Here is a 24,996-nt window from a genome sequence, read left to right as displayed (position 1 = left end):
ATAGTACAGCATGGTGGAGGAGGATTATCAATTCAAGTATACCCTGTCTCTAAAACATTTTATAAAGAACAAATAGAGGTAATTATTTTTGAGACAGATTCTTGCTATGTAGCCCAGGCTGGCCGGATCCTCCTGCCTCAGACTTCCCAGTGCTGGGATTACTGGTAGGCCCCACCCTACTTGACAGGAAAAACCCTATTTCCTTGAGTCTAACAATAGCTTTGTAGATATGATACTATAATCACAAACACCAGCGGATCATGCCTGGAATCCTAGCTACTCAGTAAATTGAGCCTTATCAAAATATAAACTTTTATACCCCCAAATAAAATTATCCAGACAGTGAAAAAACTGCCCATACATGTGAAAAATATTTATAAATCACATCAATTATAAAGGTCTATCCAGAATACATGAAGAACTCTACAATCCAAGAAAAATAGAACAAATTTAAAGCAGACAAAGGACTCAAATACACATTTTTGTCAAAGAAGATATACTAATAGGCACAAAGCAAATGAAAGGATGTTTAACATCATTAGCTATTACAGAAATGCAAATCAAAATTGAAGAGTTATCACTTCCCTCCACTAAATTGGCCATAATTTAAAAAACAGAAAATAACAAGAGCTAGGGAAGATGTAGAAAAAAATGTTAACTAGGTATATTGTTAGTGGGAAAGTAAAATGATGCAGTCCCTGTAAATGCAATTTGGTAGTGCTTTCTCAAAAAAAAATTAAATACAGAATTACTGTATGACCAAGCTATCACTTTTATAGCATTATTCACAACTGCCAAAGCATAAAAACTAGTCATATTTAAATGTAATGTCCATATAATACAGTATTATTCAGCCATGGTTGAGCATGGCGGTGCGAAACCTATAATCTCAGCATTTGGGAGGCTGAAGCAGAAAGGTCACAAGTTTTATGCAGCCTGAGATACATAAGTAGATCTCTCTCTCTCTCTCTCTCTCTCTCTCTCTCTCTCTCTCTCTCTCTCTCTCTCTCTCTCACACACACACACACACACACACACACACACACACACACACACACACACACACAAAACATAATTATTATTCAGCTAAATAAACTATCATTAGCCAGATCCTGGATTCAAGCCTCAGTGGTAGCATACAAAAAAGAAGCCCGGTAATACTACCTACTTACTACTTAGGAGGCTGAGATAGAAGTTCTAGATGGCCAGACAGAAAAGGCCCAGTGTGACCCATCGCCAAGTAACCACCCAATAACCAGAAGTGGCGCTATGGTCAAAGTGGTAGAGTGCCAGCCTTGAGCACAGAGAGGCTCAAGTAGAGCACCTACATTCGGAGTTCAAGCCCCACAATGGAGAAGGAGGAAAAGGAAGGGTGGTGGAGGAGGAATTACAAAGATATGCTGCTATGTGGATGAACTTTGAAAACAGTATGCTAGCGGAAAGAAGTCAAATAAAAAGCCATATATCATATAATTACATTTCTAGACCTATCCAGAACAGGTAAATGAATGAATAAAAAGTAGATTGATGGGGCCGGGAGTTTGGCCTAGTGGTTAAAGTGCTTGCCCAGCATGCATGAAGACCCGGGTTCGATTCCTCGGTACCACATACATACAAAAAAGCCAGAAGTGGTGCTGAGGCTCAAGTGGTAGAGCTCTAGCCTTGAGAAAGTCCAACGACAGTGCTCAGGCCCTGAGCTCAAGCCCACGACTGGCAAAAAAAAAAGTAGATTGATGATTACCAAGGGCTGGTAGGAGCAGGGAACGGTACAGGACTTTACACTGAGGAGATGAAAATGGGGATCTGATGGCATAAAATGAAAAATGTTTTCATTGCCAGTATATTGAACACATTGTGATGTTAGCATAGTACATTTAGTATGAGCATTTCGCCATTGCCTTTTAAAAAAGAACAGGAAGAAAAACTCCAGGAAAGTCAAAAGGCATGTAGGAAAAGGAATGACTACATAGTGGACTACTTGGCCATGAAGAAGCCCAATATATACAGTCACATTTGTGCAACCATGCTTATTTCCTTTTTCTTTTTTTTATGCCAGTCCTGGGGCTTCAACTCAGGGCCTGAGCACTGTCCTTGGGCTTTCACAAGGCTAGCGCTCTACCACTTGAGCCACCCCACCACTTCCACCTTTTCCTAGGCATGTGGTACCAAGGAATTGAACTTACGTCTTTTGTGCATGCCAGGCAAGCACTCCAACACTAGGCCAAACTCCCGACCCTTCCTTTCTTTTTTTGTGTGTGCTAGTACTGGGGCTTGAACTCAGGAGTCCACATGGCTTTTTCTTTCAAAGCTGGTGCTTTAACACTTGAGCTATTCTTCAAGTTTCATCTTTTTTACTGATTAATTGGAGATTAGAGTTTTATGAACTTTCTTGCTTGGACTGTCCTTGAACTTGGATCATCACATCTCAGCCTCCTGAATAGTTTAGAATTACAGATGTGAGCCACTGCCACCTCCCTAACTGCATTGTTTTTTTTCCAACTTTTAAAATGAACCTGTAGAGAAACCATGGAAGATTTAATTATACTTCTAGGAATATAATCAGTCTGGATAATTAAAGCCAGTAGAAGAGGTTGTATCTTCAATTGATAGTTCAAGAAATATCACTTTATGCTTATTACTAGTGTAATAAGTGAAGAAACTCATTATCAAGACAAATAACTAAAACACAAGAGGGCAAGGTATTGGACAAGCTGGGACAAGGAATTGTTGGGTTTTTATTAACACTTTTGCTCTTTGATTTTGTAACCATACATATATACTTTTATTTAAAATATACTTCTTAGGGGCCAGAAGTGTGTCCTAGTGCTAGAGTGCTTGCCTAACATGTGCAAAGCCCTGGGTTTGATTCCTTATTACCACATACACAGAAAGAATTTTGCTCTCTTTCCTTTTTACTCCCTGTCAGCTGAAACTCTGATCATATGGGATTGAAGTTGAGAGTTCTGCTTCTCTTTCTTCACAATGAGCCCCTTGATATCAGTGACCTCCTCCCCACTTTTTTCAGATTTGTATTTCTGAAGGGCGTGGGCTGTGCCATGTTGAGTGGAATACATTTTGAAGGAATGATTGAAACAAAATCTTATCCAGAAATTAGGGAGAAATTAAGCAAGTCTCAAGAAGCTGAAAGAGTGGATTGTATTAGATCAGCATAACTAAGAGGAAGAAATGTAGACAGTTTGGCCCTTCCTCAAAATGTTAAACACTGAATTACCATATCCCCTTTCAGGTCCCCTTATAGGTATATATTTAAGCAAAAGAAAAGCATGGCCGGGGGCAGTGGCTCATGCTTGTAATCCTAGCTACTAAGGAGGCTGAGATCTGAGGATCAAGGTTCAAAGCCAGCCCAGGCACGAAAAAACATGAGACTCATCTCCAATTGACCACTAGAAAATCGGAAGTGGCGCTGTGGCTCAAGGAATAGAACGATAGCCTTGAGCTGAAGAGCTCAGGGTCATCAACAAGTCTCAGAGTGGAAGTCCCACGTCTGTCAAAAAAAATGAAGAAAAGAAGAAAGAAAGAAAGAAAGAAAGAAAGAAAGAAAGAAAGAAAGAAAAGCACATGTCCACACACAAACTTATCTGCAAACATTGCCAATAGTATTAGTCATGACCACTCAAAGAAAAGAAAGCACGTGTCCATCAGTGGAAGAATGGGTGAAGTGGATATACCATAGCCATGCATTGATCTGTTATATTTGACCAGGAAAACAAAGAGAGTGTAAATACAAACCACATATGGATAAACCTTGACCTCATATTAACCAGAGCCACCATCAAAAAGTCACACAGCGAGAAAGCAAAGGAAGAGGTGACATTGTCACAAATGAAATGTATTCATTACCCGACTTATGAAATGGTAATTCCCCATACATCATCTTTGCAATAACATTTTTTAAGTTAGATTATGGAAAGAAAGGTTTACACATTATTTGACTCCAGTTTAAATGAAATGATCAGAAGGGTCAAATGGATTAGAGGCTAAAAGTAGATTAATAGAGCAAAAGGTGAATTAATATGTTTTTAGTATGTGCTAGCTAGTTGTATTAGTTTGTTTTCTGCTGCTGTAACATAATACCCCAGTCTGGGCTACTATATAAACAACAGAAGTTGTTTATCTGGTTCATGATTCTGGAGGCTAGGAAGTCCAAGATGGAAGATAGGCGGCATATCTTGCTGCATCATAACCAGGCAGAAGAAGAAGTTAATACATGTGAGACAAAGAGGGCAGGCCAATTTTATAGCAAACCCATTCTCAAAATAATATCCTTAACTAATTCAGGAGGAAACAGCACTCCTGACTCAATCACCTCTGAAGATTTCATCTTCCACGACAGTTGCAATGGCAATACAATTTCAACACAAGATTTGGGGGAGACAAACATTGAAACCATAGCACCAGGTGGATCTGTACAACATATGTGCAAAGTTGTTTTTATTTCAACTTCACCAATGTGACAGAGTAAATCAGAGCTAATGGCTTACTGTTCCCCATTCTCTTGTCCCTTGTAAGATGCTATAGTTCTTGACTTCCCTTGCTTGATTTGGAACTTTCAGATTTGTTGAATTGGTAATGTCTAAAGGAAAATTGAAAAAGGCTCTGCAGGTCTGAAGTAGATTTATCAGAAAAGGAGCAAGAGAGTGACTGAAGAAGGAAAGAAAAGGATGCTGGTGAAAGACAGAGGAGGACAGAGAAAGAGCAGAGGTGGCTGAGTCTGGCTGCAAGTGCAATGAACCTTGCTAGACAAAGGAGAACTATGGCAAGAGCTCCTGCATCCCTCCACTCATCCTGATCTCAGCTCAGACATGGCTGCTTCCAGAGCACCTTGCATGCCTGCCTGTAAAGGAACCATTCCCACCCACCTGTTTCCAGCTCTTTCAAGTCCATTATCCAGGATTTATGACTAGAAGTATCCTCATTCCTTAGTTATCTCTTTCGTCTTCTCTTGTACTGGGATTTCAACTTAGGGAATCATACTTGCTAGGCAGGTGCTCCATTAACTCACCCACACTTCGATCCCTTTTTGTTCTGTTAACTTTACATAGGGTCTTGCTTTTTGCCCAGGCTGAACTGGACTATGATCCTCCTATTTACACTTTTCATCATGTACCACCACATTGAGCTTTTTTTTTCTGTTCACATGGGGTCTTGAAAACATTTTTGTCCAAGTTGCCCGGAAAATATGATCCTCCATTTCTCAACCTCCTGCATAGCTGGGGGTAGGGCACTACAGGAGTATATCGCTACATTGAGCTATTAATTTAGATGAAGGTCTTGTGAACTTTTTGCCTGGGCTGGCCACAAGCTCAAGTTCTCCTGATCTCTACCTCCAGAGTACTTAGGATGACAGGCATGAGCTGCCAGTGTTTTCATCTTTTCTTGCTAGGAAGAAAGCACCATTCTACAGTTTGGGCCTTTGCTGATATGTTCCTTGCTATACTGAAGGGCTGGAAAGTAGATCTAGCAATGTGACAATGTGGTGGAGGTCATCTCTCAGCCCCTTCCACTCCCTTATCTCCTCCTTGTCAAGTGTCACCCATGCTTCAAAGCCTCGCTTAAGACTCAGTAAGTGGGCTGTGATTTACATCAGAGGCAAAGCACATGTCTAACAAGTGCAACATCCTGGGTTTGATCCTCAGTACCAAAAAATAAAACAGAAAAGACAAAAACATACATAGTTAGCTGGGAGTGGTGGCTCATGCCTGTAATCTTTGATACTCAGGAGGCTGAGATCTGAGGATCATTGTTCAAAGCCTGCCCAGGCACTGAAGAACGTGAGACTTTCCTCTCCAATTAATACAAAAAAAAAAAGGGAAGTGGGGTTGTGGCTCGGTGGTAGGGTGGTAACCTTGAGCTGAAGAGCCCAGGGATAAAGCCCAGGTCCTAGAGTAGGGAGGTAGCCTTGAGCTGAAGAGCTCAGGGACAGTGCCAAGGCCCATGACCCCACCCCTCCCCCCCACAAAATATATAGCTAAAAATAGAGACTCAGCAAGTCCTAGAAGTGACCTCCTGACCTTGACACAGCTATACAAGGAGTCAGTTCTTTCTTGTCGCACACAAGATCATCTTAATCCCTTATTTCTTTTCCCTTTCTCAGGCTCTTTTCCAGTGGCAGGGTATGAGCATGCTTTCATAGCAGTGGAAACTAGAATAGGTGCTCTGAAATTGTCTGGGAGTTTCTGAGGTAGTCTGTTATAACTGATATGCCCTCTTGTGTTCATCTTTAGTAAATGCAGTCTGTGATAAGGGACTATGGCTTGACTTTGTGGCCCTGCCTCTGACATGGGCTCTCGGGCATTTGAATCCATTCACCTTTGGAAATTTATCCTGGTCTTACTACAAACATACATAATGCCTTCTGGTCACATCTACTCTCAATGACAACTGCACAGTTAGAACAATAATCAGGTTCTTCAAGAATGCAGAATGTGGGCCCGGAGTTTGGCCTAGTGGTAGAGTGCTTGCCTAGCATGCACAAAGACCTGGGTTCGATTCCTTGGAACCACATACATAGAAAAAGCCGGAAGTGGTGCTGAGGCTCAAGTGATAGAGCTCTAGCCTTGAGAAAGTCCAAGGACAGTGCTCAGGCCCTGAGCTCAAGCCCAGGACTGCAAAAAAAGAAAAAAAATGCAAAATGCATGAGCTCACTCAGCTTGCATAGAACCTAATGTAGTTTTGGTAGCATAGCAATCTGAAATACAGTGACCACTTAGTGAATGAATGTGTAGTTTCTCCCCAGTTCATTCATCCTAGGGCAGACCATGAAGACAGAAAAAGCCAGAAGTGGTGCTGTGGCTCAAGTGGTAGACTGCTAGCTTTGAGAAAGCTCAAGGACAGTGCCCAGGCCCTGAGTTTAAGCCCTAGGACTGGCAAAAAAAGGTCACATAGGTTATAAGAAACACCCACAGAAGTGAAACTCATGTCAGTTACTATCTTTGAAAAGTAAGTACAGTCCTTCACTATATTGCAGTCCATTTATTGCAGCTTCACTGTATTACTTTTTTAATTTAAATCTAATTATGTATCACAGAGTTTTTGCTATATTATGAGGTTTTGTGATATATATAGGTATTTATACAATTAAGATTTAAATTATTTTTGCCTAAAATTTTTTTTGCCAGTCCTGGGGCTTGAACTCAGGGCCTGAGCACTGTCCTTGGACACTTTTTAGTCAAGGCTAGTACTCTGCCACTTGAGCCACAGTGTCACATTTGGCTTTTTCTGTGTATTTGGTTCTGGAAAATCGAACCCAAGGCTTTGTGCATGGTAGGCGAGAATGCTACCACTAAGCCATGAGACAGGCCCTTGCCTAAAAACTTTAAAACAATATAAAGTATAAAAACTTTAGTTAAGGCTAATAAGAGAGTGAGAAAGAAAGGTTTATAGGAAAGTAGGAAATGCTTATAAAATCTTTTTTTTTCCGTCAGTTGTAGGGCTTGAATTCAGGACCTGGGCATTGTCCCTGAGCTTTCTCATAGCTGGCATTCTACCACTTGAGCCACAGCACCACTTCTGGCTTTTTCTGTGTATATGATATGTACTAAGGAATCAAACCCAGGGCTTCGTGTGTCCTAGAAAAGCACTCTACCACTAGTCCACACTCTCAGTGGATTTTCATCTATTGAAGGGGTCTCTGGAAGGTAACTCCTGCTATAGGTAAGGGATTTATGTATGACTCAAGAAAACAGAAATGGTTGATAGGGGTGGGCTTTTTAGGGTAGTGCTAGAATTTTAACTCAGGGACTTGTACTTGCCAAACAAATATTCTATTACTGGGGCCTTTTCTCTAGCAAGCAATGCACTTTTGATAATTGTTTTTACACACCAATTTGACTGGACTAGATAGCCACTGTTGGGTCTAATTTTATTCTGGGAGCTGGGCATAGTGGTGCAAGCTTATAATCGAAGCTCTTGGGAGGCGGAGGCAGGAGGAGTTATGTGGAGTTCAAAGCCAGCCTGGCTATACAGCTGGAGCTAGTCACAGAAAAGGAAGCAAACACAAACAAGAGCCCTGTTATTATGTGTATTTCAATGACAATGGCTTTTCTTAAAAACGAAATTAACATTGAAAGGATTACACTGAGTAAAGTGTCTTTCCTAATGGGGTTGACAATTAACCAATCAATCTGTGGAAGACCTGAAGAGAACAAAAGGGTGATGTTCTCCTGAATGACAGAGAATTCCTTTTCTTGAAGCCTCAAACTGGCCAGCTGATTGTCTTTTTTTGAGGGGGGCACATGGAAGGAGTGGGAGTGTAGAAAGGGATGAAATAGTTTGAACAAATGCAATCATGTTATTCAGTATACACTGTGTGGAAATGAACTATGTAAGCTGTAGGAAGTGATGGGAGAGAGAAGCTAGGGGAAAGTGAAAGAAGAGTGACATTGTCCAAAAAATAAATGTACTCAATATCTGACTTATGAAATACTAATCCCACTCTACAACACTTTAATAATAACCACACAATTATATTTAAAATAATGGCCAGCTGAGCCTGGCACTGGTGAGTCATACTTGTAATCCTAGCTACTCAAGAAGCTGAGTTCTAAGGATCGCAGTTTGAAGCCAGCCTTGGCAAGAAAGTTGGAGAGGCTCTTATTTCCAATTAAGCACCAAAAAGCCCTGAAGTGAAGCTATGGTTCAAGTGGTAGAGCACTAGTTTTGAGTAACAAAGTTCAAGGACAGGCCCAGGTTCAAGCCCTAGGACTAGCACAAAAAAAAAATGGGCACCTGAAGGCCAGGAATGTGGCCTAGAGGTAGAGTGTTTGCCTACTATACAGGCCAGTCCTGGGGATTGAACTCAGGGCCTGAGCACTGTCCTTGAGCTTTCTCAAGGCTACAGCTCTCCCACTGGAGCCCCAGCACAACTTCCAGCTTTTTCTATGTATGTGGTACCGAGGAATCAAACAAACTAGATTTGAAGGAAACAAAAACTTCTTCTTCTTCTTCTTCTTCTTCTTCTTCTTCTTCTTCTTCTTCTTCTTCTTCTTCTTCTTCTTCTTCTTCTTCTTCCTTTACTTGTTTTTGGTCGGTAGTGGGCGTTGAACTCTGGGCCTGGGCACTGTCCCTGGGCTCTTCAGCCCAAGACTGACACATCAGTCTCAGACTGATATGCAACTCATCTCCATTTAACCATCAAAAAGTCAGGTATGGCTCAAATGATAGAGCACTAGCCTTGAGCAAAAAACAGTTATGTTTTGTTACATAGATTAGTGTATCTATGACATACAAACCCTCAGCTTAATTTTAATTATATTCTAAAATCTAAGTGCCAGTGATTGTAGAGATTCCCTTCCTGAATACTTGTTTGTTAAACACATCATTTGAAATATGATGCAAATATCAATGTTAATAAATTCTTTAATAAAGCAAAAACAAAAAAACAAGGAGTGCAGGCTCTGTGTTCAAGCCCCTGTACCAGGACAGGAGGAGGAAAGGGAGGAGGAGGAGGAGGAGAGAGAGGGCAGGGGAGGGGGAGGGATAGACGGAAAGAGAGATGGGGAGAGTGGGAAAGGGAAGAGGGAGAGGTAAGGAGACAGAAGGAAAAAAAGAGAAAAGAAAAAAATTTGGCTTCAACAAAAATTTTTAAAGTATGCATTAAAGAGCATTATCAAAAAACTAAAGGGTCGGGAGTGTAGCCTAGCAGTAAAGTGCTTGCCTAGCATGTATGAAGCCTTGGGTTCAATTCCTCAGAACCAAATATACAAAAAAAAAAAGCCGGAAGTGGTACTGTGGCTCAAGTGGTAGAGTGCTAGCCTTGAGAAAGCTCAAGGACAGTGCCCAGGCCCTGATTTCAAGCCCCAGGACTGGCAAAAAAAAAAACCCTGCAATGATAACCTTCAGAAAGGGAGAAAATTATTGCAATTTATATCCACAGTGTATTAAACACTCTTACAACTCAACAACACAAAAAATAAACAATTAAAATTGGCTATACAAATAGCCAATAGGCACATGACCATAGTCTCATCATCATTAACTATCAGGAAATGCAAATCAAAACTATAAGTTAGCCAGGTGCTCGGTAGCTCATACCTGTAATTCTAGCTACTCAGGAGGCTGAGTTCTGAGGATCATGGTTCAAAGCCAGACAGGGTCTGAGAGACTCTTATCCCCAATTAACTACCAGAAAATGGGAAGTGGTGCTGTAGCTCAAGGGGTAGTGTGGAGTAGCCTTGAATTGAAGAGTTCAAGGATAGAGCACAGGCCCAGAGTTCAAGCCCTACCACCACCACCAGCAACAATAACAACAACAACAAAAACCTATGAGATATCAATTCACACATACTAGAAGGACTATTATCCCAAGAACAGAAACTAACCATTGTTTGGGAGAATGTGGAGAAATGAGAACTTTTGCATACTGTCAGTGGGAATACAAAAGAAAACAATTATTTTAGCAGGGTTACGCTGCTGGATCATGTCTGTCATCCTAGCTACTCAGGAGCTGAGATCCAGAGGATGAAGATTTAAAGCCAGTAGGGGCACAAAAGTCCACTGGACTCCATCTTCAAAATGAGCAGCAAAAAGTAGGGCTAGAGATGTTGCTCAAGTGATAAGAGTGCCAGCTGTGAGCCAACAACTGAGCAAGTGAAAGTATCTGAGTTTAAGCTCCAGTATTAAATACAGATAGCATATATGTATGTTTATTATATATATCTATATATATCTACTTCTTGAAAGGAAAGGCACAGAAGGTCATATGGTATACACTTGCATACATATGAAGTAGTCATTCCAATCCATTGACAGTCATCAGGCGCTAGGGAGTAGACTGGACGTGAAGTAATAGCTAATGGATGCAAGTGTTCTGGGGAGGTGGTGGTGAAATGCTCTGAAATTAGGTAGTAGTTATGTTTACACAACAACGCAAGTGTGTTAAGCCCCATTGATCTGTGCACACTCAGTTTTCTCTTTCTTTCTTTCTTTTTTTTTTTACTAAGCCCAGGGCCTTGAACTTAGGGCCTGGGCATTGTCCTTGGGCTCTCTTATAAACTTTTTTTTCTTTTTTTTTTCTCCTCCCGTACTGGAGATTGAATTAAGGACCGTGTGCGTGTGTGTGTGTGTGTGTGTGTGTGTGTGTGTGTGTGTGTGTGTGTTTTCTTTTTTTTTTAAACTTTTTTTTTGCCAGTCCTGAGGCTTGAACTCAGGGCCTGAGCACTGTCCTTGGGCTTTTTCCTCAAGGCTAGCACTCTGCCACTTGAGCCATAGCATCATTTCCAGCTTTTTTTAAATGTATGTAGTACCGAGGAATCGAACCTGGGTCTTCGTGCATGCTAGGCAAGCACTCTACCGCTAGGCCAAACTCCCGGCCTATAAACTTTTTTTTTTTTTGCTGATATTGGGGCTTGAACTCTTGGCATGGGCACTGCCCCTAAGCTTCTTAGGCCTAAGGCCAGTGCTCTACTACTTTGAGGCACAACACCATTTCCTCCTTGGGCTTTCTCAAGGCTAGTGCTCTACCACTTGAACTAGAGCACCGCTTCTGGGGTTTTCTGGGTATGTGATACTGAGGAATCAAACCCAGGGCTTTGTGCATGCTACGGAAGCATTCACACTTTCGGCTCCCTGAGATTTTGTTTGTTTGTTTATTACATTGCCGGGGATCAAATCCAGGGCTCTGTACATGCTAGGCGAACTCCACCACTCAAACTCTACCCTTGGCCTTTAGATCTGTAAAATTTAAAGAGGCAAATATTATTTATTTGTTTGTGCTGGTGCTCGGGCTTAAACTCGGGGCCTGGGTGCTATACTTTAACTTTCTTCTTGTTGTTCAAGGCTGGGACTTTACCATTTAAGCCACAGATCTACTTCTGCTTTTTTTTTTTTTGCTAATTAACTGGAAATAAGAGTCTTATGGATTTTCCCAGCCAGGTCTGCTTCACACTGAATCTCAGATCTCAGTCTCCTGGATAGCTAGGATTACAGATGTGAGCTACGGGCACCTGGCTTAGGAGTCACATTTCATTTCCATAAAGTGTCATAAACTAAGAAATCACCCGAAAAAAGGCAACATAGTTAAAATAATTTTTTGCTCCAAACCTAAACTTCAGTTTCAATCAAAATGAACATCCTTTTCCCCTCCCCCTCTATTTTCTTTTGCCAATCCTGGGGCTTGAACTCAGGGCTCAGAGCACTGTCCTTGAGCTTTCTCAAGGCTAGTGTTCTACCACTTGAGCCACAGCACTACTTAGAGCTTTTTCTGTGCATGTGGTACCTAGGAATCAAACACAGTGCTTTGTGCATGCTAGGTAAGCACTCTACCACTAGGCTACATTCCCGGCCCCTTTCCCTCTCTGTGTTTTGCTCATGTTGGTGAATTTAGGACCTTGCTCAAGCTTGTCTTGCTTGCTCAGCTGGGATTTTATCACATGAGCCATGCCTTCAACCAAGCATCTTGCCGGTTCATTTGATATAGAGTCAAATGGACTTTTCTGCCTCAACTGGCCACAAAACTCAATCCTATGAATCATAGCCTCCTGAATAAGTATGATTACAGGCATGAGCCACTAATCCTTGGTTAAAAAGGAACATTCTTGAGGTTGGAGGCATGGCTCAATTGATAGAATGCTAGCCACTGATTTTGAGTCTTGTTCTTGGGCCTTAAAAAAAAAAAGATTAGGAACATCCTTAGATTCAAATTGATTTTACAAATTAATAAGGAAAAGGAAAAGCTACAAAGGCAAAAAAAGAGAAATGAATAGGTACAGCAGAAATAAGGTACAAATGGTGAATGAATATTTGAGAAGACCCAAAAGATGGCTAATAAGGATGAACACTTCCCTAGTACTTACAACATAATTGCTTCCCATAAGTCTTTTTGTTAATATTAGTTGGGTGATCTGAACTTAGGGCCTGGGTGTTATCCCTGAGGTTTTGTGCTCAAGAGTAGCACTCTACCACTTTGAGCCACAGCGCCATTTGTAGTTTTCTAGTGGTTAATTGCTGATGAGTCTCATGTATATTCCTGCCTAAGCTGGCTTTGAATGGTGATCCTCAGGTCTCAGCCTCCTGAGTAGCGAGGATTAGAGGCATGAGCCATGGGGCCACATCTGCATAACTCATTTTTACAGCACATTTCTAGTGTCCTGAACAGTGACTGGCTCACAGCCCTGCCCCATCCAAGAGCCTCTGCTGACCTAGCTGGTGTAACATGTGCACTCAAAATGCCCACTTGGACGCCCCTGACTTTAGTGCCATGACTTCATCAAGGAAACGGTTGAGGCCAGTAAGTCTTTGGAGCCGACTGCGCATGCGTGCTTTCTGGAAGTACAGGTCCGGCTATGTGCTGAGTGCCAGCATGGGAGCCTTTCTGCTCTAAAGGGGCCCCTGGGGTGCAGATATTCTGAATGGGGGGGGGGCATACCTCTGGGCTTTACCAATCAACCAGGCTGGGAAACAGCTTGTCAGTCCCAAACTTAGCTGTTTCCTCCAGAGGGGAAGACCACCATGCTCCTAGCCCAGCAGTGGGCCTCCAGGGAGGCCCTGGAAAGGGGAGGGAGGAGCAGACATTCCTCCACAGGAAACAACTCTGTTGTGCACCAAAGGAGAGCAGAATGGCCTGTCACACTCCCAGAGCCCTGGGTCTTAGTTTCACCAATAGTCGTTTCAGCCTGGCTGGTTTTAAAAGCAGGTGTTGCCAATCATCCACTCTGACCATAAAATGCCTTTATAAAGTGCCCATGGCAAGTCTAAGGTGAAATCTGCAAGCTGGCTGGGAAATGGAACAGGCTGCTTGCTTTCCAAAGTATCAAAGGAAGGGGCAGCATAGGAAGGGGAGGAGTACATCCACTTCAGGGTTCCTCACAGTCTGCCCTTTCCCTCTTGAGTCCCAGCAGACTCTACCCACCAACCACTTCTGGAAACTGCCTGCTGAATCTCACGTGGGTGGCTTCCTCAGACAAAAGTGGCCTTCCTCAGTTTCCTTCAGGGTCACAAAACTTGAGAGAAGTGAAATCTCTCTGGCGAAATTGGACAAGAGCACAACTAGGGGAGGGAGTTGTAGGCATGGTTGACTGGGTAGAACCCCAGTCAATGAGTGAAAGCATCAGGTACTAAGTTGAGTCCCAGTCTTGGAACAACAAAAAAAATAAAGAAAAGAAAATAGCATTTGCTGACCATATTCGTGGAATAAAAAAGGCATTCTATACTTCCATCAGAAAGTAGGACATTCTCCTATTTGTAAGGAAATGAAAAGATTCTGAAAAAAATTATATGAAATAAAGTAAGCCACACCCAAAGAAACCTAGACTGCAAGGGTTCCCTCATTTGTAATGAATAAAATAGGTCAAGGATAGCCTGGGGAGAAGATCACAAAGGCTCAATAGCCATGATGCTTATGGAAATGAACTCCAAGAAAATGGAAACAAGAGGTTTTTGTTTTTTAAAATCTACTGTACTGTTTGCAATTATGTCTTTTTTTTCTTTTCCCCACTTTGGTTTATTCCCTTTTGCCACTGTTTTTTAATGTACCCTTTGTCTTGTATAGAAGTTTATCTGAGTTGAGGAAGGATGGGGAAAGCAGAGAAATGATGGGACTAAGAGTGAACCAATTCAACAGTGATACTTACTGGATATTATGTTAGAAATGAACTGAACAACTTGGGGGGGGATGAAGGGGGTCAGGAGGTGAATAAAGAGGGAGAAAATGAGGGACGTGGTAAGACTTTAATAAAATTTAAATTTAAAAAAAGGAAAAAGAACAGCCAGTCGCTGGTGGCTCATGCCTATAATCCTAGCAATCCAGGAGGCTGAGATCTGAGGATTGTGGTTCAAAGCCTGGGCACAAAAAGTCTGTGAGACTTTTCTCTCCAATAATCACCAGAAAACCAAAAGTAGCACTTTGGATAAAGGAGTAGGGCACTAGCCTTGAGCTGAAGAGCTCAGGGATAACACTCAGACCTAGAGTTCAAGCCTCACAACTGACAGAAAAAAAAAAAACACAACAAACAAACCTGTAATTCTACCTACTCAAGGGGGGCTAAGATCTGCAAATTGTGGTTCAAAGCCAGCCAGGGCAGGAAAGTCAGTGAGACTTTTATCTCCAAAAACTACTCAGAAAAAGCTGGAAGTAGTGCCCAGAGTTCAAGCCTCAGGACCAGGAAAAAAGTGGGGATGGCGTCACTTAGGTGTCTTTCATCTCTTCAAACCCATATAGCAGAATGGTACATACTGCTAGAGATAACTAGCAATGGTTTATTTGTGTGTTTATGCTAGTCCTGGGGATTGCACACTGGATCTGGGCACTGTCCCTGAACTATTTTTTAATATATTTTTATTGTAATTAATAGAAGGGTTACATGATATTTGCCAGATAAATGGTGCCTTAATTCCCACACATTGATACCCTTTCACATGTCATGGTCCCCATTTCCCTTCCCCCCTCCCCTTCCCTCATCTTGTTTTCCCCCTTTCCCTATCCAATTTCAGATAACCAAATACAAATATATCCGATATATCAGGTAACAAAGTGAGATAGTGTAACAATATGAGATAACCAAGGGACAGTAGAAGTGATGAGAGATAACATAGTACTTTAAGTGTCCCTGAACTATTTTGCTCAAGTCTGGCACTCTACCACTTGAGCCATAGCACCACTTATTTTTTTTTTTACTAGTTTATTAGAGATAAGACTCTCATTGACTTTCCTTCCCTGAGCTTTGAACCACAACCCTCAGATCTCAGCCTCCAGAGGAACTAAGATTACAGGCATGAGTCACTGGTGCCCAGCTAGGTGACCACTGTATAGGAATACCTAACTTGGTCACAGCTTCCTTGTGTGAGGGGATCAGAGAGACTGCTCATCTGAGCTGGGCAGTTTGTCCTGCTGTTAAATGAGCAAACTGGAGAAGAGATCGTGCCCCAGGGTTAGGAGGTAGGAGAAAGATGCAGAGTGTAGACAAAAAGACCTATGCTACAAATAAAATACAGGTCATGGCTAAGGCCTACACTATGTCATGTTTGTTAGAAACTGAACCATAGTCATCTCATCTCCTTCCCAGTCCTTTCTGTCATTTAGGAGGTACTACTGCTTGTGGCTTGGAGCTCACAGCAAATCTCTGGGCTCGGCCAGGAGCATGGCCTAGTGGTAAAGTGTTTGCCTGGCATGCACAAAGACCTGGGTTCAATTCCTCGGTACCACATATACAGAAAAGATGGAAGTGGTAGAGTGCTAGAATTGAGAAAGCCGAAGGACAGTGCTCTGAGTAAAGGTCCAGGACTGGGGGTCGTAGTGGAGGTCTGTCCCCCACCTTTCTTTCCTAGACAGGTATTGTCATTGCAATTAATCTTAAGAGCTCTGGTTTCCTCATCTATTTTTATTTGTTGGCTTGTTTTGTGGGTCATGGGGCTTGAACTCTGGGATTGAGCACTGTCCTTGAGCTCTTCAGCTCAAGGTTACTACCCTGTTCCTGGGCCTGGGTGTTGTCCCTGAGCTCTTCAGTTCAAGGCTACTGCCCTGCCCCTTAAGCCACAGTGCCACTTCCCATTTTCTAGTGGTTAATCGGAGATAAGTGTCTTACTGTTTTTTGTGCCCAGGCTGGTTTTGAACTGTAGTCCTTAGATCTCACCCTCCTAAGTAGCTAGGATTACATTTGTGAGCCACTGTGCCTGGCTACTTCATCTGTTTTTTTTTTTTTTTTGCCAGTCCTGAGTTTGAACTCAGGGTCTGAGCACTGTCTTTGGACTTTCTCAAGACTAGAGCTCTACCACTTGATTCATGGCATCACTTCAAGCTTTTTTCTATGTATGTGGTACCGAGAAATTGAACCCAGGTCTTTGTGCATGCTAGGCAAGCACTCTTACCACTAGGCCAAACTCCTGGCCCCTTCATTTGTTTTTAAAATGAATTTTCTGTGATAGTTTGAATAGAAAATAGTCAGAATGTAGTAGGTGCTCAATAAATGGTAGCCATTACTGCCCCACCACCCTTAGCATTTGTAGAATATAATCTGGGTGCCCATCCCTGAACTTGGGCCTGTTGAAGAAAATGGGGAAACAGCCTCTGTTGTCTGTTTCTGACCAGTGTCAACACAAAAAATCACAATGGTGACCCCAGGCAGCACTGTCAGGATCTGGCGCTCAAAGGAAGACTACAAAATTGGGTGCTTAAATATGCCCTGCATAGACTAATTGTGTGTGTGTGTGTGTGTGTGTGTGTGTGTGTGTGTGTGTGTGTGTGTGTGTAAGAGAGAGAGACAGAGACAGAGACAGAGAGACAGAGAGAGTGTGTGTCCTGGGGCTTGAACTCAGGGAAGTGGTGCTGTCACTGAGCTTTTGTGCCCAAGACTAATATGTTACCACTTGAGCCACATTTCCACTTCTAGTTTTTTTGTGGTTAATTGGAGAGAAGACTCTCCTGCCTGGGCTGGCTCCAAATCGAATCCTCAGATCTCAGCCTCCTGAGTAGCTAGAAGTACATGCTTCAGCCACCGGCATCAGGCAGTAGATTGACTTTTTAATTTGGGAGAAAGAAAGAAGAGAAAGAAATTTGTTCCTTGCTTGGTTCAGTCCAAGTCAGCCCTGTAAAATTGGATGCATCCTGGTTCCTGTTGCATGACTAGACTCAACCCTGGAAGTATTGAGGTGACCACTAGAGGGCAACAGAGATTGAATAATAGACTGGCTACCCCACAGAGAAGAAAAGATTTCCTTGGGAACTCCTCTTTTTTTTTTTCCGGTTGTTTGTTGGTTTTGTTTGCTTGTTCCTGCCATGGGGAGCTTGAACTCAGGGCCTGGGAGCCAACCCTGGGCTTTTTTGCCCAAGGCTACCACTTCACCACTTTGAGCCACAGCTGGATTTCCAGTTGTTTTTTTCTTTTTTTTTTTTTGAGGGGGGGTGTTGGTCGAGGGACTTGAACTCTGGGCCTGGGCATTGTCAAAGCTACCAACCTGCCCCTTGAGCCACAGTGCCACTTCTGGTTTTCTGGTGTCCAATTAGAGGTAAGAGTCTCACAGACTTTAATGCCTGAGCTGGCTTTGAACCACCATCCTCAGATCTCAGCCTTCTGAGTAGCTAGGATTATAGGTGTGAGCCACTGCACCCAGTGGCTCACTTCCAGTTTTTATGTGGTTAATTGGAAATAAGTGTCTCAATGAATTTCCTGCCCAGCCTGGCTTTGAACTGTAATCTTCAAATCTCAGCTTCCTGATTTGGTAGGATTACAGGTGTGAACCATCAGTGCCCAGTTTTTCTTTGATTTTTTAAGGATAAGTCCGAAGCTTATCTTTCTCCCCCTCTGAGACCCATCTGTGTCTTTAGAGTGCTTCTTCTCTCAGGTGCTTTCTTCCGTGAGACACTCAACCTTCCTGTCTGCCTACATCTCTACCCAAGACACCTATAGAAAAAAGTTTGCTCTCTCCATACACAGCCTTTCTTTCTTTTCTTTTCTTTTCTTTTCTTTCTTTCTTTCTTTCTTTCTTTCTTTCTTTCTTTCTTCCTTCCTTCCTTCCTTTCTTTCTTTCTTTCTTTCTTTCTTTCTTTCTTTCTTTCTTTCTTTCTTTCTTTCGGTCAGTAGTGGGAGTTGAACTCTGTGCCTGGATGGTGTTGTCTCAGCTCAAGGCCAGTACTCTACTACTTGAGCCAAAGCACTACTTCTGGTTTTCTGATGGTTGTTTGGAGATGAGTCTCACAGACTTTCATGTCCTGGCTGGCTTTGAACTATGATCCTCAGATCTCAGCCTTCTGAGTAGCTAGGATTACAGGCATGAACCACCAGTTCCTGGCATACATACATCCAGCCTTTCTATGAATCACAGTTGGCTATAGGTTGTTCTCTATGTCCAGGAGGGGCTGTGGTGAAACACAACAAAAAATCAGGCCAGGGTTTTTCTGTGTCTGAGGAAAACACTAGATCAAGAGTTCCTTGAGATTTGTCAAAGCCTCATCCTTACCCCATCCCCTCCTTGGGCACTGGGAAGGTGGAAGCCTGGGAGGAAACTTGTTGGGGAGACAGAAAGCCTAGGAAGAAATGCTTTTGTGGAGAGTAACACTGAGCTCAGGCACTAAGGCCTTCTTGGTGGGGATAGGAGGGGAGTTCAAAGCCAAGCTGGATTTGCTTGTAAGTATGAAAGGAAAGTTTCAATATTAGTGACCTTGACTAACTTGGCTCAAGGACAGCTGGAAGATGGCAGGTATTGGTGCCATATATTTGCCAGTAGTTATGTGGCCAGCTGGGTCCAGTCCCTTATCTATTCTCAGGATGCTCTCAAAGGTTCATGGCCTGTCTGAGTGAAGATTGCCAGACTGGACTGGGGAGATAAGGAAGCAGCTCCCATTCCTTCCTTTTGCTCTCTCCACCCTGGGCTCTTGTTCCTTAGGAATCCTATCACCTGTGTGGGTAGGGCCTGACTGACATGTCCAATGTGTTTTCTAGGGAGCTATAAGTATATCTGGGCCAAGATGCTCTTTCTCTAGATTTTACTGTCCTCTCACTGGCCTACGAACCCCTGAGATAAGGAGTGAGGCTGGGGTCAGTGACAGGTGGACACAGCTGCTGCTCTCTTCCCCCAAATCCCTCAGTGCCTGACAGTGATGGATGGCTTAGCCCCCTCCTGGTGCATTCCCCAGGTAACTAGAGAGAGAGCTAGAATAACAGGTGGGATGCAGGCTCCCTCGCCCCCTACTTCCTGCCCAGGCTATGGCCAGCTGGACCAGAGAGCAGACAAATCAGAGGGAATGTTGATAAAGCTCAGCCCAGATCAGTAAAACACAGAAGGCCAGAGATGCTCAAAGATGAGGAGTCTGGGGCTCAGCCATAGTTCAGAGGCCTGTCTACCTGTCATGTACTCCAAGCCATGCCCAGGTTTTCTTATGTCTAGTCCAGGACATATTCAAAGTTAGGGGAAGGGTCAGGCGTGTGTCCTAGTGGTACATTGCTTGCCTAGCATGCAAGAAGCCCTGAATTCAGTTCCTTAGTACCACATACACAGAAAAAGCCGGAAGTAGAACTATGGGTCAAATGGTAAAGTGCTAACTTTGAGAAAGCTCAGGAACAGTGCCCAGGCCCTGAATTCAAGCCCCCCCAAAAAAAGGCAGAGGAAGTCATTTGCTTAAATCGGGCTTGAGGGCTTGGAACACCCTGTCTCCAGGGCATAGGAGAAGGAATAAAGAGAGAAGAAAAGGACCAAACCCACCAGAGAGACAAGAGCCCCATTCATCCCCATTGTCATCTAGCCAGCAGCCAGACCCAAGAGGAGGCTGGAACCAGGAGGCAGAAGGCAATCTGTAATGTAAATACTCAAAAGCAAACCAGGCCTGTGGGTAGGGTAGGGATAGGATGTAAGAGATGATGAACCGGACTTAAAAAAAAAAATGGGAGCGTGACTGAACTTTTGGCCTTTGGGACCCACCCATTCTTTCCCCTGCTGATTCTTTGGGGTTCCATTTGCCTTAGCTGCAGGGCATGGTGACACCAGGAAGAAGAAGCAGGAGAGGCAAGAGAAAGAACTTGGATCCCATCTTGTACTTGCCCTGAGCTTGACCTATGATATTGAGTGACCTGAGGGAAAAGGGAGAGATTAATGATGGAGGAAGGAAGCCTGGTAGCACCAGGAATCCCATGGGTCCCAGCTAGGAAGCAAGTGGGAGAAGAAGGAAGAATGGACATGCAAGACTCAGCTGGCTAAGCAATATTAGACTTTGTACATATAGTAGAGTTGATGGCAGTAGAGGACATAACCAAGCTAGGTTGAGCCTGGAACCTCATACTTTTCATCTCTATACCAAGTTTACCACAAATAACACCAGGAACATTAGGATGCTATTTTTTGGAGGGTGGCAGTAGTGAGATTTGAACTTGAGGGCCTTTCATTAGCCAGGCAGCTGCTCTACCACTTGAGCCACACCACCAGCCCTGATATAAAGATTATGCAAAAGTGAAAGCACCAGCCACAGTACATGTGTATATTTCTGGGAGGGCTCAGAGAGGCAGAGGGCCTTCTAGAGGACCAACAGGAGACATGGAGTAGCCAGAGGTGATTGAGGCATTCACAGAAGGTCCCTGTTGGCAGTGCCATGAGCCTCTGATGATGCCCTGTTTGTTTTTTTTTGTCAGTTTGGGGGCTTGAACTTGGCCTGGGACCTGTCCCTGAGATCTTCAGCTCAAGGTTAGTACTCTAGCCCTTTGAGTCACAGTGCCACTTCCCATTTTCTGCTTTTCCATGTATTCTATCTGGCTCAGCCTGGTGGCTCACCAAGGCTCACACATTAACACACACTCCTTTCCAGAGCCCTGGGATACCAGTATGAAAATTTAGGTGGTTTAGCCAGATGAGCTAAGTTGGAATCCTGATTTGTACCTGACTATGTGGCCTTAGGTGAGTTACTTCACTCCTTAGTGTCTCCAGGTACAAGGTAGAAGGCCAAGGTAAAGACTCTAAGTTGCACGAGGGTAGAGCTCAGGTTTATTACCTGTTGCGGAAAGGGGTGACAATGAATGAGAGCCTGCTGTGAACTGGTCTCCTCAAGTGCAAGAATTCGAAGGAACTGGAAAATATGCATGTGGGGCACATAGAGCGTGTGTGAACGGGTGCAAGCGTGCGTGTCTGGGGATGAGAGTGTCTCTGTGGGAGGCTCTGTGGAAGAATAAGAGTTTCCATTTAGTAAGCACCATGGTGGGGCCAGGCCCCATGCTAAGCCTTTCATGTGCATTATCTCATTCAGCCCTTGGCATGGCCCTGCTAGGCAGAAGATGCTCTCAGGATACAGACAGTAACCAAAGCACAACCAGAGGAAGTGCCATGTCCAAGGAATAATGACAAACTGGCTCTGAATTTTTGGACCCCACTGCCTCTCAGGTAGGCAGCCGAGCTTCAGAATAATTTCTCTATAGTTTTCCAGGATAGAATATAGCACCTGAAACTTCCTGCAGCAACCATATGTTTTCCATCCCTGAGCTGATAAGTGTCCTTCCTCCCCCATGGACTTCAATGCTTAGCAATCTCATGGGTGAGGCTTGGTAGGGCACTAGCACTAGCCCAGCTCAGTGGGCAATACAGGGCCACACTCAGAAAACATAGAGGACTTGAATACTGTGTGTGTGTGTGTGTGTGTGTGTGTGTGTGTGTGTGTGTGTGTGTATGTGTGTGTGTGTGTTGTCATAGTGACCTGGGAATCTTGGAAGGGGTAAGAGTGGAACAGGCAATGCTTTGGTAAGAGAGGGCACCATAGCCAGCCAGATGCCAGTGGTTCATGCCTGGAATCCTAGCTACTCCGGAGGCTGAGATCTGAGAATCAAAGCCAGTCCAGGCACGAAAGTCCATGAGTCACTAGAAAACCACAACTGGTATTGCGGTTCAAAGTGGTAAAGTACTAGCCTTGAGCTGAAGACCCCCCATCCCCCAGGATCAACAAAAGAGAGGGGGTAGGGACACTTCCCCTATGGGTTCTGACCTTCTCTTTCAGACTTTTCTGGGGACTCATTGTTCCCTACCTCGGGGGCCTGAATCACTGTATCTGAGGTTTAGAGTGAGAAGTTGGAGTCACTGGCCATGACCATGGCTGTGACAGGGAAGAGGTGGGGTTTGGCTCCTGAGGTCCCTGTAGCTAGCATGGGAAGGTTGAGGCAGAAAGGCTGGGCCATGAGCAGGGGTGGCCAGTGTGAGGAGCAGGCCTGGACATAGAGTCCTCTCCTTTCCTCTGCCACCCTCCCCACCCAGGATTATTTGTTGACACGCTCAGGAATTACTTATGTCTGCCCAGGTTTCCTGAGTCTGGCAGCCAAGCCACATCACCTTTATCCTATGCTTGGTCTAGGGCAACTTTCCCCAGGAACAGAGGGCATATACATTATGTAAACTGGAGAGGGGGGGAGGCATATATTTGAGGACAGTTCTGGGATTGGCAGTGGTGGTCCTACTTCAAAACTTTGGCTTATGGGAAGTGTGTGTGTGTGTGTGTGTGTGTGTGTGTGTGTGTGTGTGTGTCCCTTTTCTCAGTCCTAACAACATTCAGGAAGATTATGAGTAGTCTTGGTCATTTTGTGAGGCTACTGTTTCCAGGCATGAACCAGCTTTTGATCTAGAATGAATGAAGTGCACAAGAAAGCAAAAAGCTGGAAATGCATATGGTACAGAGGAATGAGAACAATGTATAGGAGCCAAGATGACAGGAGTTCAATTCTGCTTCCCTCACTCATCATTTCAGTGATCTTAGATGGTTCATTTCTGACCATCCCTTCCCAGGCCTTATCTTTTCATTAAGTAAAATGGGAATGATAGAAATCATCTCACAGGGCTGTAAAGGAAAAGAATCTAAGATGGCTCTTGACACACAGTAGGCATTCCATAAGCAAAAGGCTGCTTTCTCTATTTAAATTGTGATGTCCTGGTGTGCATGACAAGAAATCTAATCTCCCAGCTGGACTATTTTCTGTGTCCTTTCACCTTGTTCATATCTCTTCTTGCTTACTCCCCAGCTGGGAGTGGAAAATTCTAGACAGCTCTTGCTCCTCCCTATCTACCCAGAGTCATCTCACCCTCAAGGCTCTCTCTAACGGAAGGAGCTCAGTGTCTTCTATTTTATTTTCCCCCCAAATAGGGGTCGTCCTCTATCGCCACAGGCACCACCAGAGGGTGCCATGAAAAACTTAATAACTCAGTCTCCCATCAAGGGAGATAACATGGATATAAAACTGCATAAAGGTGGCAAAGCATTGAAGCTATAAGAGCTATTTGGCTTGTATAGTACAGATACAAAATTACAAACTCAGGTAGACAGGTCATGGGAAGCTGATGAGAAGCATATGTGTGTTTATTTTCTCTCCTTTTTTTTCCAGTCCTGGGGACTGGACTCAGGGCCTGGCACTGTATCCTTGAGTTTTCTGAAGGCTAGCACTCTACCACTTGAGCTGAGGAATCAAATCCAGGGGTTTGTGCATGTTGGCAAGCATTCTACCACACTAGGCCACGCTCCTGGCCTATTTTGTCTTTTACCAAAATGTTTTTCCAGTCTTATTCCGCCCTTGGATTGAATGTGGCCATACCTGGGGAAGTGTTTCTCACATTGTTTTTTCCACAAAGAAGCATCAAGGTGGACCGAGGATTTAGTTCAATGGTAGTGCCCTTGTCCATCAGGCCTGAGGCTTTGGGTTATATCCCCAGCACCAATTCCCCCACCCGCTAAAAATTCCACAATCACAACAAAACGTAGCAATAGAGAGTCTTCTATCACTGGCAGCCCCAAAGCTAACTCTCAACTCAGATCTTTCTCCCATTTCCCCCATCCTCCTGACACCAAATGGCAGGTCTTGACAATGCCACCCTTGTCTCAGGTCTTATATTCAAACTCTGGCTTAGGTATGCCACTTTTAGGTATGCTACGATTTCATATGTCACAGTGGTTGTGAGCTTCGTATCTTAAGTATCTGCAGGTCTGCAGTGGACCAGCAGGGGGGGACATTAGCACGTGAGTGTCTCTGTTGGGGTCTAAGGAAGGCTAGAGAGTAGGTCAGACCGGGAGGGTCTGAGCTATGGGATGGAGCCAAATTATAAGCAAAGAATCAAGGAGGGGCGGAGAGAATGGGCTGGGAGACAAAGACCCAGATGGTGAGGCCGGGAAGACTGAAGTCTGGGCATCTCAGGGCCAGGATGTGTGCTTTTGCTTTGGTCAAAGGCTGCTGCCCCGAGACTTTCCCTCTAAGCTATCAGATAGGATCGAAAATCTGTGGTCTTCATGCGTCCCTCTCAAAGATTCTGAACGCCTGGTATCAAGTACAGTAAAACTCACTTTCCCCCACTTAGGATGACTATTTTTGTTGTTCGGTGCATGCCAATGGCGAATATCAAGGGTGGAAGGAAAGCCCACAAAGCTTTTACGTGATCCTGCATGGAGAGCAGACAGGATTTGTTTGCCACCAGTACTCAGAACCTACTAAATACCCATCCATGACTTTGTTAGGTTTAGTACAAGGCAGAGACTATATTTGTGTGGGCCAAAACTGTATTGGACGAAAATCTCACAGGCCATCTTTACTACGGAGT

Source organism: Megascapheus bottae, chromosome X, assembly GCF_031878675.1.
Source record: "Megascapheus bottae isolate mThoBot1 chromosome X, mThoBot2.hap1, whole genome shotgun sequence".
NCBI lineage: Eukaryota > Metazoa > Chordata > Mammalia > Rodentia > Geomyidae > Megascapheus > Megascapheus bottae.
Note: the sequence above shows the minus strand (reverse complement) of the source record.